The sequence below is a fragment of the Idiotropiscis lumnitzeri genome, chromosome 4, assembly GCF_059441095.1.
Source record: "Idiotropiscis lumnitzeri isolate Australia: NSW breed Sydney's pygmy pipehorse chromosome 4, RoL_Ilum_1.0, whole genome shotgun sequence".
In the NCBI taxonomy this organism is placed as follows: domain Eukaryota; kingdom Metazoa; phylum Chordata; class Actinopteri; order Syngnathiformes; family Syngnathidae; genus Idiotropiscis; species Idiotropiscis lumnitzeri.
Window position 1 is genome coordinate 8,621,863 of NC_142394.1, and position 20,661 is coordinate 8,642,523.

The 20,661-nt window shown below is 39.2% G+C and overlaps 1 protein-coding gene across 4 annotated transcripts in view; it reads right to left on the reverse strand.

Moving 5' to 3' along the window:
* The window catches only part of LOC148338014 (leucine-rich repeat and immunoglobulin-like domain-containing nogo receptor-interacting protein 2), a 125,872-nt gene that overhangs the window by 78,806 nt on the left and 26,405 nt on the right, over window positions 1-20,661 (reverse strand). For 3 of the 4 annotated variants that reach the window (XR_015842967.1, XM_088294807.1, XM_088294806.1), the window contains one exon: window positions 15,882-15,966. The gene's annotated coding sequence lies outside the window, so the exon portion shown is untranslated. Of the gene's footprint in view, window positions 1-5,302; window positions 5,417-15,881; window positions 15,967-20,661 lie in introns of those variants that run through there. The other variant, XR_015842966.1, reaches the window with a different exon arrangement.

Genomic DNA, 20,661 nt, shown 5'->3' on the forward strand with positions numbered 1-20,661 from the left:
CTTATTTTGCATTTAGTCTTTTTTAAAATTCTATATAAAAATAAATGAATGAAAAAATAAGTAAAGAAAAAAACATTATATTCATTATATTATTTAAAATTTTTAATGTTATTTACTTTTTATTATTTTGATCTTAGCATTATATTTTTTAAATAATGTTTCATTGTAATATTATGTGGCTGATTAGATTCATAAAACCAATTTAAACTCGTAAATTAAGTTAAAAATGTGTCATAAAATTGTGTAATTTTAAAAAAAGTACATAAAAAATAAATGCAAGAGATGTATTTGGCCATTAAAATTGTATATTCTCATCAATACAATTAACTTTTATATAACATTGAAATAAAAGTAAGAAACAAAAGTGCACCAGATTCAACAATTTGGGAATTTTTTTTTGAAAGGGTAATTATTATCCAGAAATAATTCATTAAAATGTATAGACACTTCTTTTCGCGAGTTAAAAAAATATATATAGTTAACATTATTTAATTGATTTGATTTCAGATTTACATTAAAAAAGCACTATAGCCTAAAGATGGGTGATTTTGGGGGGGATTTTATTGTTGTTGTCACTTATTTTTTTTATTGAGTGCGTTAGAAAATACATTGAAATAAATGGAATCACCCTTTAAGTTAACCTATTTTAAATTGAAAAATCATCATTTAAAATAAGTCCAAAAATTCTGTGCAGAATCTAGTGTAGTTGTTAACAAGCTGGATTTCTAACCTTCCAGCAGCACAGATGCCTCGTCACAGTAACCCAATGTATCACTGTCAAATCTCTTGACGTGACCCAATTAAGGGAGGAGTCGTTTGGACGGCCTGGCATCTGGCGCTTCACCCACACACCTGACGACGTCGGCTCCTCCTTGCCGTTGTCGCTTGGCGTGGCATCTACCCGTTAATGAAGTCGCTTTAAAGTCAAGATACTTCCCTCCTTTCTGACGCTTTGAAGTGCCTGCTGCGGTTCCAATTTGAACTCACACTTTAGCACACGGTAAACCTCGTAATTTGAAATGGCTTACAAATAGTTTGATGGGTAATGTCTGCATTATTGACTTCTATCTACAAATTTTCGAATAGATGAAAAAATAAAGTTATGTTGTAGTTGCTAAGTGATGAAAACGTTTTTTTTATCTGATTTAATTAGATTCTAATTACATTCATCAGACGGCCAATCTCTGATTACAACTGTACACAAAAACAAACAAAATAACAATCCAGTTAATGAGACTTTACAACAAGAAAAATCAAGCCTATAACTCCATCCTGCTAATACATATTCAAACCACTTAAACTTCCAAATATTCTCAAACTTCAGGACACAATAAGGCCGCTATTCATAACACTACAAACATTCCATCTCAACAATTCAACTGATTCCACAGCATTTAATTTTTCTGTCGGAATTGAATTCTCTACTTGGTTTAGTATCCATTTTTTATGCAGTTTTTTAAAATTAGACAACTAACATGACTAATAATCTATCACAAATTTTTTCAAGGACCCCAGGGAGGCCGGCAACCCTATTTTGAGAACCACTGCAATAATATTCCATAAAGTGATAGGAGACAGCTTCCCAGTGCGAACAATATACTTCATAAATCCAGATGTGTGTTTGTAAGACAAACAAGGGTAAACCCGCTGTGTCATAAACACATTTGAACCGCTAAAAGCATCACTGCTGTCGACGCTTTCGTCCAATTTTGACCGGAACGCCGTGTGAGCAACTTAAGCACCCCAGCAGGAGAAGTCTTGGCAAGCTTTGCGCATCCAATAAAAAGATAGGGAAAAAGAGAATACAGTTCCAGCGCCTCCCTGGAGGTGAAGAGAACTTTTAATGAAATTAAAACAAGACAAGGCAAGACAAGTTGAAAGAAAAGGGCAACCGCTGCAATGCATGCTTCTGAGGAGTGGCTTAAGCGACAATGAGCAAGAGAAACATCCATCTATCCATTATCTGTACCGCTTCTTCTCAAAAGGGTTGCGGGGGGGTGTAGGAGCCTATCTCAGCTGTCATTGGGTAGCAGGCGGGGTACACCCAGAACTGGTTTCCAGCCAATCACAAGGCACACAAAGAGGAACAACCATGCGCGCTCACACTCATACCTGGGGGCAATTTACAGTGTCCAATTACATGCATGTTTTTGGAGTGTGGGAGAAAACCGGAGTACCTGGAGGCAACCCACGCCGGCACGGGGAGAACATGCAAACGTCACTCAGGAAGGCCGGGGCCGGAATCGAACCCACGACCTCTGTGCTGTGAGGCCATCGTGACAACCAGGCGTCCACCGTGCCGCAGAGAGAAACACAGATTTGTTACGATTGACAATACAATTGAAGTCATAAAAAATGTTTTTGAATTGGGCGGCGGTGGTTTTTCATGATTAAAAAAAAAAAAAAACTCCAGCGTTGGAGAGCACCGTGCAGACGTCACATTTCCTTCCTTCTGGCCATGTGAAAGGCCAGCGGTGAAGACGTAGTGAGTGCCAAAAACATGCCAAAACATGAATTGTTATTTGATTAAATCTTAACGCATCACATAGTTAAGTAGTTAAAATCTATATTATTGGAACTGGTGTCAAAATCAACATATCAGATGTGAATCATATCCAATCGCAATGCTAGAGTAGTCCGTAGTATTGTACTGCATGAAAAATGTATTGCACTGGTATTGGAAGGAATCATATTACTAATTATTTTTAATTCAGGTGAATCACATTGTATCGCATCATAATTAATGGGAAACTGCATCGTTATTGTTGAGACTCGTAACATTTTGTAATCTGAATTAAGTCATTATAATTGGAGTGAATTCGATTGAACCGCATCGTTTATTCTGTATCAGATCGTTATTCGTATGACTCATGTTGCGTCACATCATAATTTGACCGAATCTTTTTCGATCACATTGTTATTGGAGGGTACTGGATCATATTGGACCGTGTCATTGCCTTTTTGGTATAAATTGCATCGCTTTGTAACTGGAGCATCTTAGATGAGTGAATCACATCATATTGCATAGTTATTGCCATGAATCACATTTGTATCACATAGTTGTCAGAAGAATAGTAGCCTACCAAATAGTAGTTCCAATGAACTATATTTTATTGTTATTAGAGTGAATTGTATTGTAATATATTGTGTCGTAATGGGAAGGAACAGAATTGAACTCATTGTTATTAGAGTGGAAGGCAATGTTTTGAAATGGAAGTAAATCGTCTGTATTGCATAGTTATTGGAGTCAATTGGATCATATCAGAATTGGAGTGAATCACATTGCTTTAGGTGTGAATTGAATCATCTTGTCATCATTTTGTAATGGGAGTGAATCGTGTTGACTTATTAAGTCATTATTGGACTAAAATGTGTAATTGGTGAAAATCTTTTTGCATCACAGAGTAATTGAAGGGAATCATGTCTAATCCAATATTGTGCGAAATAGCCTGGGTAACCTTTGTTAGCCACCTGTTCGAGCTTTTCCCCCCCTATTGATTTTATTAGCATGGCAGCAAAGAAGTGACTTTATTAGCAGAGCTGACACAGGATGAAAGACGCGAGCACGACAATGGCTGCCAATAAAAGTCTGCGCGAGCCAGCAGTCGCTTGATTTCCTGTTTTTATTCTTCCCGAGTTGGTGCTCGAGTCGTTTGAAAAGCGTCTTTCATGCTGTAGTTTGCCAGTGGGGTCACGCTCAGCAGGTAATAATTTCTGCGCACTAACAGCTAATTCTCAATCTGCCCGGTGCAGCTGCACGGGAAGTCAGGGAAAAGGAGGCCTCCCGCTTCCCGACACGTCTCATTACGGCGTGTTTGTGAAAACACTCGTGACGGGAAGCGCTCGTATGTATTTGCTTATTAACGACAACGCACTATAAATAAGCTTAGCAGTCACTCTCAGCAATACTTTCAATCACAAATGCCAGTCAAGCCGTGCATTTCTCCAATTAAACATTAAAGCAATTAAAGTCTATCTGCACTGCAAATTTAATTAAGCGGCATGACACATCAAACTCAACCAGGAATACTTGCATACAAATAGTGACGTCTCTAGAGTGGCTGGCCACCCATCAAGTGCAAAATTCAAGTACACGTCTAGAGAACAGATAATGTCTTTGGAAATGAGTCTTGTGGCAGATTTCGTTCCTATTGTGATGTAATGATTAGAGCTGGACGGGTTAATGACTCAAATCTTTGTACTGAATCGGAGTCTGAGATCTCCTTTAACCGGGATCCGAGAAATCCCTTGGCTGGCGAATGCTGAATTAGTGGACTCGCAAAAACAGCACACTTTGTAGATTCAAGTATTGGAAGTATTGGTTGATTAACTTGAGCTTGCAGACTCCGATGATTCCGATTTATCAGTTCACTGACTAAGTTCAGTCTGCAAGTGGACTCGCTAGAAACAGTGCAGATTCAGACACTGTTTCTGTATCAGTTCAAGGCCTCAAGTTTTCATTCTCAAAACAGATTTAAATTCTTTGATCGTTCCAGTTCGATTGTTTCGCATGATAATTGGAATGACTTGTATTGTAATGCGTCGCAAATGGAGCAGCTGATAGTTTATGGAATCATAATTGATTGAATCACATTGTATCTCATCTGTGTCAAAGTGAATCATTTTGGATTGCAATTGGAGGGAAATCGGAAGCATCAGTTATGGAGTGAATGCCACTATATTGTATCACAGACGAACATGGAGGATTCAAATGGATTAGTTCATGGACTCACGTTAGCGGATTTAACAGGAATGGCATCAACACCAACAATTTGCTCGGATTGTTTTATTTATTCCAAGATGACTTTTGAGTTACCTGGGACAAGATCTGTCAATTTCTCTAAACATAATTTGAATGCCAAAAGCGAAGCAGACTTGCCTGCTGTTGAATGCCCGAGGTACATTAGCGTTAGTGCCCAATAACCATCACATAACTAAAATGAATGCATTCCATCAAAAAGTCTGCTCTTATTTTGTCCTAATACTTTTGTCTAAAGAGTGCTTGTTTACACGTTTGTGTTTACTTTGCTTCAGAGGCCTGTTTGAAAAGATGCATGAATAAATTATCACATTAATTACAACGATGGCCCCGATAACGACATTCATTTACTCGGAAGCCAGATAACAAGCAGGCTATGTCGCCGTTGTGTGCTTTTTTTTTGGGGGGGAGTGAGTGCAACGTCCCGACTGCAGTCAATTACATCGCGTTACACTGTGACCTTATCCAAAGTGACAAACAGCCAATTTCTTTTTTCATGTCGCTCTGTATGCATGCATCACCTTTTCTTATTTAGTTACTTGCCTCTAAATGCCACATTTGTCACCAGGCGTCCCAGAGGAGTCGTCCGCTCTGCCATTTATTGCGGCTAAAATGTGACGAGGATCCACCCAGGACATCACAGTGTGTGATCTAGTGCTAAATAGATGAAAATATCATTAAGGAAACGTAACATGTAAATGCATTAGTAAATGTGTATTGTTTGAGTCACTCACTAAAGTGATCTTAGTCACATGATTCATTTGAATCAGTGTTTTCAATGACTGGAGTGAAGTCTGTGAACCAAATCCTCTGAGTCCCTGTTTTTTTTCCAGTGAGTCCATTAACTCACGCAAGTCTCACAATAAAACTGAGTGAGTGGTGTTTACAGTAGTCTGTTAGTCCCAATTCAACTGATTTAGCAGAGTCCACAGAATTTCTGTGAATCCGCTAAAATGCGAGTCATTTATCCAATTCAACGGAATTATCTGACTCTGCTGTGTTTTGGGTAAGTCTGATGATTTGAATCAGTCTCCCGTTTCAAGTGAATCATCTGAGGCCACAGTGTTTCCAGTGATTTCACTAACTCCAGTCAGTCTCCCAATTCAGCTGACTCATTTGAGTCAACTCTTTCCATCAGGCCATTAACTTTAGTCCGCAAACCAGATCATGCAAGTGTTTCTGTTGAGTCTGCTGACCTGAGTCAGTCTCCTATTTCAACTGACTCATCAGAGTCCACGGTACTTCCAGTGAATTTAATGTTCACTACCTTAAATCCGTCAGTCAATTCAACAGAATCATCTGAGTCCAGTTTGTGCCCGTTGAGTCCGCTAACTCCTGTCAGCCTCCCAGTTCATTGGACTCATCTGAATCCACTGTTTCTGTGAGTCTGTCAACTCAAATCAATCAATCAATCAATCAGCTCAATGCTGATTCAACTTCATAATTTGAGACACTTTGTTTCCCATGAGCCTGCTAATGTGCCTTTCTACTGGACATCAACTAGCCAGCAGGCTCATGACTGTGAATCAGTACAAAGATTCATATCATTAACCTGGTGATTCATGAATGAGCCAGCTTTGGAGTGCATGGCTTGCTTTTCAGTCACCTGGACCGTCATCAAAAAATACTTCCGAGCTGGTGACGACCGCTTACTGCCTCCCAACACCCTCATACCTTATGACCCATGAGCGCAACAATCCTAAAGGTCAGCCACACCGTCATTCAAGCAGTATGATGGAGACGGTTCACCCACTGAGCCCATCACTCGTAACTCTCAAATGAACACATAAAATGGAGTCTCATCGGTTGCTCACCTCGTATATCTCAACATAAATGCTCAGCATCGGCATAAATCCAAAAGAGTTACGTAGTTAGATAATGGGCACACAACAAAAAGACTGTTTTCACTGCTTTAGAAAAATAGCACAAAACATGAATAAATGTATCAGGAAGAATTATGTTAGACCTGGGAGACCTAAAAAGCCATAAAACAGTTTAGTTTTGCTATTACGCATTGTGCCTTTTGAGTACTTTGTTTTTTTTGAGGAACTGCATTTGGCACACGTAAAACAAATAATTTGGACCTGTGACCACATATGACTTGAGCCTGGAAGCACACACATTTTGTACCTGGAAATACATAGCATTCGGAAAAGGAGCCAACTGCAATTTGGACTAGCAAGCACACTGAATTCAGAACAGAAAACACCATAATTTGGACCAGTTACTATTTAGCATTTGGAACTGGAACCGCATACAACTTAGGCCCGAATCCACATACACTTTAGACAAGGTAAAATTTGCACCAATAACCCCAGTAACTGCATAGGATTGGTCCAGAAAACACATTTCTGTATACACTTAAGTCGCCTCACTCCTTTGTCATCTCCTACCTCCACGATTAACTTTCTGGTGGGAGATGCTAGCATGTAAACAAAGGAGCGAGAAGCGAGGACCTCGGAACTTGAAATTAGAGGAAAGAGATGAGCCTATAGTCAAGGCAGTCCACTCGAAGCAACCCCGTTGTAAATTACCCCACATGGGACATGCGGTGCGTGCTTCCGTCAGTTGTCAGAGAATGATTCTACCTAAACTGAATTGAAAACGAAATACAAATATATAGCTTCTTCCCCTCTTCTTTTTACAATCACAGTCGACTGTCGGTGGGGTTACAAACGCATCCAAGCGACCATTAAAAAGTTCACTTAAGGCTCTGGCCTCTTCCATTTAATTAGCAGCCATGACTTGCTAAAACCGCCTGTGGGCATCTCTAATACGACGGCCGACAAGCTAGCGCGCGAGCCACCTCAAGGGACATTGACGATATTGTTAAAATTCTGCAGGTTGTGCCAGCCGCATCAGTCAGGGCCACTGGAAACATTGCAGTTAAAAAAAAAAAAATAAGCGGATAGCGGGAGGGCATTTTTTTGTTTTCTTGGAATTCGGCCAGCAGAATATTGATGGCCCTGCACTCTTGCTCGCTTTCACTCAGCGATTTCTTGCTTGTTCGGGTTAGCGATGCTTATCTCTGGCTAATTTCCTGCAGTTTTTTTTTTTATCTCCAGCTCTACCTTTTTTTACATGAATTGAAATGAAAAAAAAAGCTAATAAAATTAGGAATAACTTAATTTAAGCAAAGGTATTTGCCAATACATGGGAAAATTTGAGTTGGCAAGACTTCTTAAAATTACTCTGACACCGGTTGTACGGGGATCAAACGGCTCACATCATACTCCTGAAGCACCTCTAAAAAACTCCCAGACCCATCCTGTTGAACGCCTTCTCCAAGTCCACAGAACACATTTGGACTTGTTCTGTGAACTCCGATGCACACACGAAGATTCGGCCAAAGGTATAGAAATGGTCCAAAAATGCATGACCGTGATGAAAACCACAATACTGATCCTAAAACTGAGATTAGACCCTCAAATTCTTTTTTTTTTCAAGTTGAGTTAATTTCCATTGTCCAAGGTTGTAGTTACCCTTAATAACTGGTAAGAGGACCCATCACATTTATTACAGTATGTGACGTGTGCATTATTTGACCGATCCTGCTTTAGAATTTTCATTGACTGTGGATAATTTTTAGTCATTCTGTTTATTTCAATTGTGGCTGTTATCGTTAATAACTGGCAAGAGCAGTGATCAAATTAAACATACATGTACACGTGTTTATGCCATAGACTTCTTAATTATGGAATTTTGGTTTTTAGCTGTTTCATCAATTCCTACTGTTAATGTGATTAAAAATACATATCAAGAGGAGCCATTATATTTCTTGTGACTCAAATATTACCGTACTTGACTAAACATGCTGTTGTCATGTCATGGTCTGTGTATTATTTTGAGTCTTTCTTCACAATATAATAGCTTTAGATTAAAGCGAGTGGTTGAACTTGACCTTTCTAAAACAGAATGCTAATATTTGTAATTACGTGGTGCTTTTTGCTAAAGTGAAGCGACTTTAAAAGTGATGCGAGTGCACTTTGTGTACGGAGCAGTTTGGTTGCATGCTCCATATGCATTAACAAGACCCAACAGGAATGTATGTGAGAAAAAAAATGCCGCTGCAGTAAACATGCCCACTGGCAGAGTTACAGCACACTATCAAAAAATGTACTCGCAGCTATTTGAAATCGTCTTAGCCTCTCACGGCGACCATATCTGTGCATAGCCCGATACCTTTATTGCTATTGATCTCTGTCACTGATGCTTTTCAGTGGTGGAAAGTGTCACATGAAATATTTATTTCCTGACACCTGCTGAGGCGAGTTGTTTTTTTTAAGAGTGGATTTAGGCGTTCATGGAAGATGCCTGGTGTATAATATTCGGATGCAGCCGGATGAACAGTAGAAACATAAAGGCGGTCTCCGTGGCGAATGGCGTTATTGCTCCCTATCGCCCTCTATGAGGCTTCGAGTACTCAGTGGATGTAGTTTGTGCTTTGTTTATGTGTGAGATTCACATGAATACGCTAGACCTGTTTGTTTCTATTGTGCTAGATGGTGTGTTGTTATTGATATAGTATGGTGAAATGAGAGATCACATTATTTGGCACGAGATTATTTCTATAGTGTACAACGGTGGTTATCATGAATAATTGGCCAGGAATGATCGCATCACAGTAATTATATGACGAATCTCCTTTAGGCTTGTGAAAAAAAACATACAAAGTAAAGTCTAGACTGTATATGCCCAAATCCGGTTCTCATTCTGTTTTACGTGTAACCCGATTACAACACAACTGATTCAAATGATCAGATCCTTAGCAAGGTTTGCAAAAGCCCGTTAACAATCCTGATGATTTGAATCAGGTGTGTTGTAGTCAGGATGCATCAAAAACAGGCTGGATAGGGTATCTTGAGGACCGGACTTGAGTACGCCTGGTCGACACAGTCATGGAAGTAACCGTACTGCTCTGCCATTGGATAATGAATTATGGTTGCCATTTCAGCCATGTTTATATATATATATATATATATATTTATATATATATATATATATATATATATATATATATATATATATATATATATATATATTATAGGCCTGGGTCGGTTGTTGGCCTTTTGTTAATGGCAAAATGGTTTTTGGTGTGACTGTAGGCTGTTCCGCAGTCATTAAAAAAAAAAATAATAATAATTATGCCTGAAGTCAGCTTTGATAGGTTCCAGCATGCCTGCAACCCTTGCTCGTACAAGCGGATCAAATAAGGGAAGGAATTGTGAGCACAATAGCATCACAACATACCTCCCCAACCACCTTCCGATATATGGCATTTGTCAAACAAAAAAAGTATGTTATCTTAATAAATCTTAGTTTAAAGTTTGCGGGTCGTGTTTGCATGTTCTCCACTTGCCTGGATAGGTTTTCTCCAGGTACTCCAGTTTCTTAACACTTGCCAAAAACATGCTCGCTAAGTTATCTTGAGACTCCAAATAGTCTGTGGGTGTTTGTATATTTATTCTCAGCGATTGGCTGGCGACCAGTTCAATGTGGAGACCGATCCTCGCCCAAAGTCTGGTGGGATAATCTTCGCCACACCCCGCTGAGAATAAGCGGTTAGAGAATGGAAAGATATATATTGGAAGAATTTCTAAAGAAAGCATCTCCTTTTACAGTTTAAAAATCATTAGCATTGTGTAGTGATGTTATGACAAGCTGTGAGACAATATAGCACTCATGCGTGTCACTGCCAGACGATCCAATGTACATCTTTAACTTATTTCTAGTTTCCGTTTATTTCTATATTCCACCATGGCATGACAAGTACATTGCAAGTATTGTGACCATATGACAAGTATTCTGTGAACTTGTACCATCGAATAAAACGCAAGTACTAATCCTTGTGTTGCCCATACCTCACCGTGCACAATAGAAATCAACAGGAGGACAACATCTAAACCACCACAGTTATAGTAATGTAGCGTCAGAATGAGCTGACATTAATATAAACAGTGATCATTTGGTGCATACATGTAAAATGCAAATCGGAGCTTTAACTCACTCAAGTGTTTTGCATGCATGTATGTTGTTTTTGCACGCAAAAACAATACATCAGCACATGCTCATTTTTTTATTTATTTATTATTATTTTTTTCCATTCTGCTGGTTTAGCCTAGGGACGCCACGTTGGCTGAGCGTGTTTGCAGTTACCGGGCAGAATGAAGGCCCACGATGCATGAGGGCGCCACACTCGCTTAAGAGGCATTACCGACCTTTTAATGTAAAGGGGCAGACAGCAGGTAGTCCGTCTTTGTGCTTAACAGCAAGCTGCAATATCAGAGTGCATTGTGGGTATTCTCCCTATCACTCCCTTTCTCCCTGTGGCTTTTCTTCCCGTTGTGTGTTTGTTTGTGTTGGCTGTTGTTTTTCCACGCAGGAAAATAGCAGGCGCCTAATTAAGTCTTGAAGGGGGGAGAAAGAAGCTGCTTAGCAGGGCTGTGAGAGACAAATGCAAAGTGAAAGAAAAAAAAAAAAACATCAAAGCTGAATACACAAGCCATACAATTAAGTACACTAATTCAGTGTCTCCCAAACCTTTTTTGAGCCAAGGCACATATTTTACATTCGGAAAATCTCACAGCACACCGCCGAACTAAAAGGGCACAAAAATAATATATCCTGAAATTGTTGGGATTTTGTCTCAGTTTTCTCACTCATTTACTCAGTGTGAAACCTTGACCAATTTTGGTGAACACAAGGCTATTATTTGGTTGTACAGCAACTGGTTAATGGTGCCTTCTAGTGGAATCGTATTTAGTTGTTCTGCCTCACTGGACTAGAAAAAATTTACAATTAATAATAATTTTATAATGTGTTCTTTCTTGGCTCATGTCAAGCCAAAGAAAAAAAACGAAATGTGTTATTCATGATAGTCGCCACCTTTCACAATAGTAATGAACAGAACCAGTAGATTCCATCCAGTCAAACGCTCAGTCCTGCACAGGCACATATAATGTCTGCGTGCATATTGATATGGCTTATTCCTATTGGTCTTTTTTTTTCTGTTATGCAAAATGTCCATTATCATAAACAACCGAGGGAGGAGGAAATACAGGAATTATATAACATACAGTACACTGATACAGTACATGCTGTTCATTTGGACTGTGGATTATTTCTAGCCTCACTCTTTATTTACATTGTCTAAGGTGTAGTTACCCTTCATTACCGTCGAGAGGATGCATCGTATGAGTCATGACACATACGTTGCCTATGTTTGAACGAGTGCTGGCTGAATTTTTCTTTTAGTCTGTGGATTATTTCTATCAGTTCTGTTTATTTCTTCAAGAGAGCAGTTCACATTCATTTTATGACACTGTTTTGTGTGTATGTACAAGCATAAATATGGCCAACCTTGCTTTTTTTTTTTTTTTTTTTGACTGTGGATTATTTTGTTCTTGTTCTATTTTTATTGTGGCAGCTGGCATTTACACAAAATATTTGCAATTGTAATGATGACATATATATGCTTAGTATCATGTTGCGGACTGTTTTGACTGTGGATTCTTTCGAGCAGTCCTCTTTATTTCTATTTTGGAGCCACATTTCCACACCACACAGTTTACTAACTTGTAGATTCTTGTAAAAATCTACCCATCAATGAAACCCAAAAATCAAAAACTGTGAAATGAGTTGCGATTGAATATTTTCCGGATTGCTGTTTGCCTTGCTCTTATTTGGCTGAGAGATCCGAGATGGACGTCTATCAGAGCTAAAGTAGGCCACCAGGGATGACAGCGCCATAGCAAGACAAAAGATTGGGGAAGAAGATGACGACACTCACGGTCACGAAGGTTCGCTCAGCAAGTATCAAGCTCATCTCCATCACTCTTGACAGCAAAAAAAAAAAAAACGCTTCACGTTGTCTAACCCGATGCCGAAATAAAAAAAAACAAAAAAACAACAGAACTGGTAATAGGCCATAAGAATGATATCTAACATTTGAAATTGAATGTTAGTTTCCTTCTTTTCAAAATCTCTCTCTTTCTCTCTCTCAAAATCAAATTAAAAAATTGATTTCTGTACGAGTTGGGAAAATAGTTGTTTTCACTGATACGATGTATGTAAACTATTGTGGCATTATTGAATTGTGCTCCAGTGAGAAGGAAAAAAAGGTCACCCTGCTCCTGTCTCATTCTTCTCTTCTCTGATTTTATAGTATTACAAAACATTCACCACGGGGTATCTTTCCTGACCCCAGCTGCGTCAAAAGGAAATAAGTGTCTTTTCATATTTGTATATATATGTTTACATGGAATAAAATTAGTCCGGCACTTCTTTGCAACCGCCAGCCTGGTTGTAATTTAAATGTTGCATGAATGTTTTTTTTTTTTTCTTTAGTTTTTTTTTCTTACATTAAATGGCATCGCTCATCCCTCTCAAAGTGCTTGGCCTGTCTCTTGTTTATTAAGGGCTAACATTTTCCCCATGCCCAGTATTGAAATATTCTTCATCAATTTATAGAATGACAATGATTTATTTCACAAATTTGTACATTAACCGTTATAATGTGATGTGGGACAAATTGACCTGTTTGAAGTTTAAAATTAAAGATTCCATAACAAAATATAGGCTTCTACAGGCCTTGTTATTTTCTTTTCTTTATTTTGAATACAAAAATGCCACAAGGGGCTAGAATGTTCTGTTTGTTTACGCAATACACTCTATTCCAGTGTGTTGACTGAATAGTTAATAATAACGGTGTTGCAGTGTGTTCAACTTTATATTGTTCGTTGCACTGTAGATTACATTGACTCATTAATGTTTTAATTGTCTCAAAGAAAGGGACCAAAAGTGTTGTAATTCTTGTAAATGTGAGCTGTGACGCTGAAACTACTGAAATGGTTAGCAATCAAATATTTAATTAGATGTTACTAATTCTGACGATTGGATATTGAAAAGTATTGGAAATATAGCTCGGGTCAAATTGACGCCAAAATATTATTTGTCTTCATATAATTTGAACATAACAGGAAGAGTCCATTTTTTAAGCCTATAACTTTTCCATGTTTCTTTATAACATGTGTGTGACTTGATTTTGTAAAGACCCCAAGAATCAAGAATTAGAGCTAAACAGTACAGAATGCATGCAGCAGTCACGTCACCAAATTTAAATTTCCCCAATCAAATATGTGCAGCTTATTAGAAGCACACATTAATCTATCCAGAAGACGCCGTTTCAGAAATAGGCAGCTAACAAGACTTAGTTGGTTGTTTAATTTCACACTTCAAGGGTGGACAGGCAATCCTGAACCACACCTAATTTTGAGCGACTAAAAAGTCCATTTTACATAATATGTCCCATTTAAGATTATAATTGTCTCCAAAAAGAGACAATCAAGTATTTATTAATAAATCCAAGATGGGTAACATTTACATGCCTCTTGGAAGTCAAAAAAAAAAAAAAAAAACAACAACAAAAACATTTATTCCACAGGCTCACTCTCAAGCGTCATTATTCCCTTTTAAGACATGAAAATGCGACAGCAGATCGAATCAGACCACATTCGACTGATGTGTGGGCCAAGAGAAAAAACAATAACAGAAAACAACAAATCTCATGTCAGCGGACACACTTGGCTGCGTCGTGCAATTAAAAGTCTCATTGCGATCGGACGTGCTTTGACTGCTGCTTTGCAGAGAACACGCTGTACTCTACAAGTCTATTAGAGTTTTAGTTCCACCAGTTCTCTCAGCATGCACATATACGCACACTTATAATAAATATTATTTATATTATTATTTATAAATATTATAACTTACTATATATATATATATATATATATATATTAATTTTATAGACAACAAATCTTTATGAATCTTTTTCATTGCAATTGGGCTTTGCACGGTGGAAAAGTTTGACGACTTCTTAAAACACGCATCTCCAGTCAGCACATTGGCATCAACTTCAGTATGTTTTAAAAGACAATTGATATTGGAATGTATAGATGTACCTAAAGTAGTAGTGAACATATTTAGGTGTCATTGCATTAGCAGGAGATGCAGATGCGGCTTATACTCTAAGTAAGCGAACTGTGTCATTGATTCAAAAGAAAGACATCTAAAATATGTCATCCATTTGATTTAAAAGAAAACGCTTAGCCTACTGGTAGTTATTTTCAGTGTCATTGCTTTAAGTGATGATAGATGGGTCAATAGATACATTACAATGAAAGAGTCGCTTTGGATTGATAGAAAGACAGTCACACACACACAGAGAGAGCGAGAGAGAGAGAGAGAGAGAGAGAGAGCGAAAGATGGGATAGCAATATATCATATGATGTACATCAGATATAGATGATAGAGAAGATTGAATATATATATATATATATATATGACTGGAGATGCGTGTTTTAAGAAGTCGTCAAACTTTTCCAACGTGCTAAGCCCAATTGCAATGAAAAGATTCATAAAGATTTGTTGTCTATAAAATTACAATATATATATAAATTATATATATATATATATATATATATATGTGCCTGATTTATATTGCTTCGGTCCTCGAGCCGATACCTACTAATGTAAGACTCAACCTTCCATAATGTCAGATTTCATCCCAATTGTCCTCTTTCATGCTATCCTGAATGTGAGCGGTCATTTATCTTTGCTTGGGACAGCGAGTTGTCGGGCTTTTAGGGCATTGACGCCACGCACACACAATAATGCCAATGCCTCATTTTGAGGCACTACTACAAGGTCAAATGTATCATGGAATAAAATATTATAGTGCCACATGCTGCAGTTGTAATATTCTTATACACCATATTCAAAAGTCAGCCTGTTTACAAGAAATCCCATCATCTCATGATTTCATGGCAAAGTGCTGCGGTTCCAAAAAGGCAGCATCAGTAATTTTATACTGAGTGCAGTTGTGGTAAATGTACGAAAAGGAAGGGGGGAAAGCATCTTTGCTGAGCTGAAGTTCAAGACGCGGCAAGTGAATAAAGAAGAAGCAAGCGTGTCTGTCTGACCTCAGTTTAACGCCTGTGCTACTTTGTCCTTTTCAGCTTCACTTAAAAAGCGCCACAAGCCGGGTATGAAAAAGGATTATATCACCTTATCCAAACACTATTTTTTTTAAATAATTGACAGCGATCATCTAGCTTCTGCTTACCACTTTGAGAAGCAATCATCCCCTCAGCCATGGTCCGCTCTTTCTCATCCCCTTCACTGCAGTCACCTCAATTCTCAGTCTTGATCTGTGAGAAGATTACAGGGAGAATGATGGCAAAGCTTTTAAGCCACAATGACAATCAATAGTTTTTCCAAATACACTCACAATTTGTCCATATGAGGGTTACACTTTCATAGCAAGTATTCCGAACCAACAAGCAGTTATTTCATCGGTTTAATAGTCATCAAACTTTTCAACGAGGTTCCACCAACACACAATGACAAAACTTCTTTGCATCTTATTGCTGACCATCTGTCTAGTAAATAAACTTGAAAATTGTCCTATTTGCAATAGTGCAATATCTCCAGAACGAGTTGGTCCTGGAAGTACAGGAAGAATTTAAATTGCCAAATATGCTTTGAACCAGAAAGTTTTCATTCATTCTTTGAATTTGGCAGCATGTGTTTTCAGGGTGCAGGGGGGTTCGTCTAATGTCTAATGTCACATGGCTAAGATGAATTGGCTGTTTGGTGCTGAATTTAGGCGGAATGTTGTCCGACTGGTTAGCACAGTGGCCTCACGTTGCCTGTGTTGGTTTTCTCCGTTTTCCTCCCACATTCCCCAAAACATGCAAGGACAAAAAAAAAAAGCATGCAACGACAACAAGGTTGACTTAACACACTAAATCATAGGTGTGAAAGTCCAGTCCTGGAGGGGCGCTTTCCTACATGCTTTCAATCTCTTCTGGCTGCAACACACCTGATTCAGATGATCAGCTCATCAGCAAGCTTGGAAGAAGCCTGATAAGTATCATACTCATTTGAATCAGGTGTGTTGCAAACGATGGGGATGGAAAACATGCAGGAAAGCGGCCCTCCAGGACCGGAGTTTGACACCTGTGCTCTAAATGGTACGTAGATGTCAGTGTGAGCTTGGACGGTTGTTTGTCTTTGTGTGCCCTGCGATTGGCTGTCCAACCAAATCAGGGGGTACCCCGCCTACTGGCCGAAGACAGCTGGGATCGGCTCCAGCAACCAGATGGATGGACTCACTGAGGTAAATGTTATGGGCCGTTGACTAGCACAAACAACAAATTGCTTAGCTGGTCCAAAGTGAAGGAATCCAGTCAAAAACCAAGTCTACTACTTTCAGACTGAGACATGGCCAGTGCTTGATCATAGCTAGTGTGAAAATTTCAACTAGATCAGCGAAAGAAATTCTCATCTCGGCCTATAACGATCCCCATCATTTGAATTAGGTGAAACTATGCAGGAAAGCGGCCTCCGCTGTCATAGAGTGCAACAGAAAATGCACAAAAAAACCCAAAAGGTGATATTTGTAGTATTGCTGAACAGCAGGGATGGGCTCCGCAGAAAATAAAAACGGTGAATAAGAAAGTGACCCATACTGGATGGGGTTCATTGTAATTCTCTTTTAATTTTGTGGAGAGAAGTAATAAGTCTCCTTTCGCATGTTAAGTGGGTCTGGGAGGCCGCCAATTTGATGGTAACATTGCCAGTTCACAAGGTGGTCATTTTCTTTGGAACACTGCTAAAGTGACGCTGAAGAATAAAGAGCCGCAATCTGTTCCGCCAGTTTGTTGGCCATTATTGCTGATGTGGCATCTGTTACGGCCTCCAGGTGGCCCGAGTGCTTTAGCATATTTTTTATTTATTTATTTTTTACAGAGTGCAGAGCTTCTTAGTAGCGGGAGCATCACATCTTGATGGCAGGTGGCAATTGATGCACTACTGCATCCTTGGGAATCAAGGCCAGACTTGTTGTAGGCAGGGGAGTCATTTGCCATTTTTCACAGAGGCAGGATGCAGCGGATTCTCGCTGAGGCCTGATTAAGTCGAATCATATGCGATAATACCGTGCTCCAAACAGAATTAGGATCACTTTTGAATGGTGGCCACATTTAGAGGAGGCATATTATGGAAAAGTGACTTTATACTGGCTTGTATACAAATCGGTGGGTCTCTGGAGTAGTGCCTGCCCACCCACAAGTGTGAAATTAAACAACTAAGTCAATCTTCTATGGGTACCCATTTTCAAAAATGTGTCTATAAGAAAACCATTATGAATTTCACCAAATTGCAATGTTACAATACTGCCCCACAGACCAGTTTTTGGCATCTGGGTTTGGCATCTTCAAGCAAAGAATGACGTAAACAGGAACATTATCATGCCCAACCCAAAAACAGATCTGCAATAGGTACGTAAGTCGGTAGGTAGAGAAATAAGGTGCATGGATGGATGGATGACAGAGCCAAAGATTGACTGAACTAAGATTGATCATTTTCAAGCAAAGGACATGATATATGAAAACAGCAGTGGTGGGCATTTTACAAAATGTTGCTGGTCCGTTATTCGTCAAAATCCAGGGTTATTATCAGTCCGTTATTTTTTTCAGGCCGAACCAAACTGTAAGTGTCAGTTTGTCATGTGATCTTGACCGAACTTCTGTCAGTAAGCTTCACTGGTCAAACACGTCAAAGTACAATCGATGAAAAATCCAATTTGATTACAAAGGTATGGAAAGCACTATCTTTCACTGTATCTACATCGTACGGTGTTTGTTAAGTACATTAGGATAACGCTAGTGGGTGCCTGCCTCTGTTTTAGCTCCCAAAAGAATGGCTAATGGCTTACCTGAACCAGAATCCTGCCCGGCCTTGTGGAAAAGGGTCAAATCTAACTCAAGTCGCTTGCACAGCTATTCCTGTCTATAAATACGAGTTGTAGTCCGTCTTTATTTAGTGTTTTTGTTCTTGTTAGTTCATTTGGAATTACAGCTCTTTGGTGCATGCTGGTGCACACCACCTACTGTACTCTACAGCAAGCGCAAAACGTTTTCATAAATAGTCAATGGAAACCTGCTGTATTCAGCAGTGCAGACAAACACAAGACAGGCAGGGCATATTTCTGTCAGTCGTCAGTGAAACAGGCGTACGTCAGTGACCGACAGAGGACCCTGGTTAGTGACTATTACACCAATGGACGAAAACTCACTTTCGTTAGTGCTTAGTGTGTCATTTTTGGTAAGTTTTCCGACATTTACTTCACATCAGAGGAGCAGCAGTGGTCTCCAGCTACAAGCACCTTGGGGTCCACCTTTGCAAGGACCTCCTCACCTGTAGCCAAAACCTTTCCTGTCTGCTGAAGAAGGCTAACCAACGTCTCTAGTTACTCCAGAAGCTGTGACGCGTCAGCGTGTGGAGTCATGTCTTCAGGAGATTCTAAAGATGAGGGGTGGAGAACGACCTCAGCACCGTCACAGGATCGTCATCTGACGATGAAGGCTGCTCAAAAGATTGTAGAGAGCAGCCATCCCACAACCACAGACACTTTTACATTTTTACCATCAAATGCAGAAGTAGAACTCCTTGCATCATCAAGGACCCAACCCACAGCACACACACCTTCGAACATCCTCTCCCTGCAAGAAGGAGGTGATGGAGCATCCAGAGTAGAACCAGCAAGCTGAGAAACAGCTTGATTTCAGCAAGAACACACCACCCTTGTTCAACACTTTATTCTTCAACACACCACATATTCTTTATGTTAAGTACAAAATGACCATAACAAGTAGATTTTAAGAGTGTTGTATTACTTGACCCTTTGTGTAATTTGACACAAGGATGTCAGAAAGGTGTAATTGAGAGATGTGGAACCGTTTCAAATGGTGAAAAAATTGGTAAAGGATATATCCTTAAAGACTGAGTGCTTTCAGTAATATGTCAATGACTACAATCCAACAAGGTGTGTGCAGAAACATAAAGAGGTTATTTTTCAATTTGGATTGTCAAATGGACTTCCCCTGCCCATGAATATCCAGGGCGGACAAGGAGGGATTATGAATTCAGCTAAATGGTTCCTTCAAATGCATCCCATCAATATTCTGTGGTCATTGTAAGCAGTTGGCTCCAGACTTTAACGAGGGGAGATAAATGAGCAAAAAAAAAAAAAAAGTGGACTGCCATTGTCCTTGAACTCTTAACGGTGTGCTAATAGCATGCCGTGTCAAGAGTAATTTTAACAAGAGTGTCCCGACTCGGACGTGCCGCGTCCTCTCTCGTCTTTGGACTTGGAAGCAGATAGCTGTCGTGCTCTTATCATCACATTACCAAGTCAGGCACGCCTTTTTGCATAATCGCCTCACGCTTGTGTTTTATCCTGCAGTCTGAATGAAGGAAGTCATTATAAGACAGAGAGAGAGGGAGAGTGCCGGGTGTGTGAAGAGGCCTTTGTGCAGTGTGGAGAACGCTTTTTTGACAAGAGGCTGTAAAGCACAGGTGTCAAACTTAAGGCCAGGGGCCAAATCCAGTCCACCACATCGTTTAATGTCGCCTGCGAAAGCATTGGGATCACTTTATTTACAAATTATCTGAGATGAGGTTATTTTGTTGTTGTTCTTACCAATTCCATTTTTAGAATATATTCTATAATCATTGAAGAAACATTTTTTTTCTTGACTTCTGATTCAAAAACTAGTTATTCACCTCTATATGTGTTTACCAGACCAGACAGGGAGACCAAACACTAGACCAGACAAATCATAATTGAAGATGAGACAAGAGCATGAGACATGAGAAAGACTAGACCAGGAGAAAAAAAAAGACAAATAAAACATTGCTTGTATTTTTACATGCGAAGACCATGGAATAGCTCGGGAGGAAAAGATTATGGGATCTGAGCTGGAGACTAGATGACGGGACCAGAACGGGAGACAAGACTGTGAGAATTGAACCAAATAAAATCTAAATAATAAAAATCA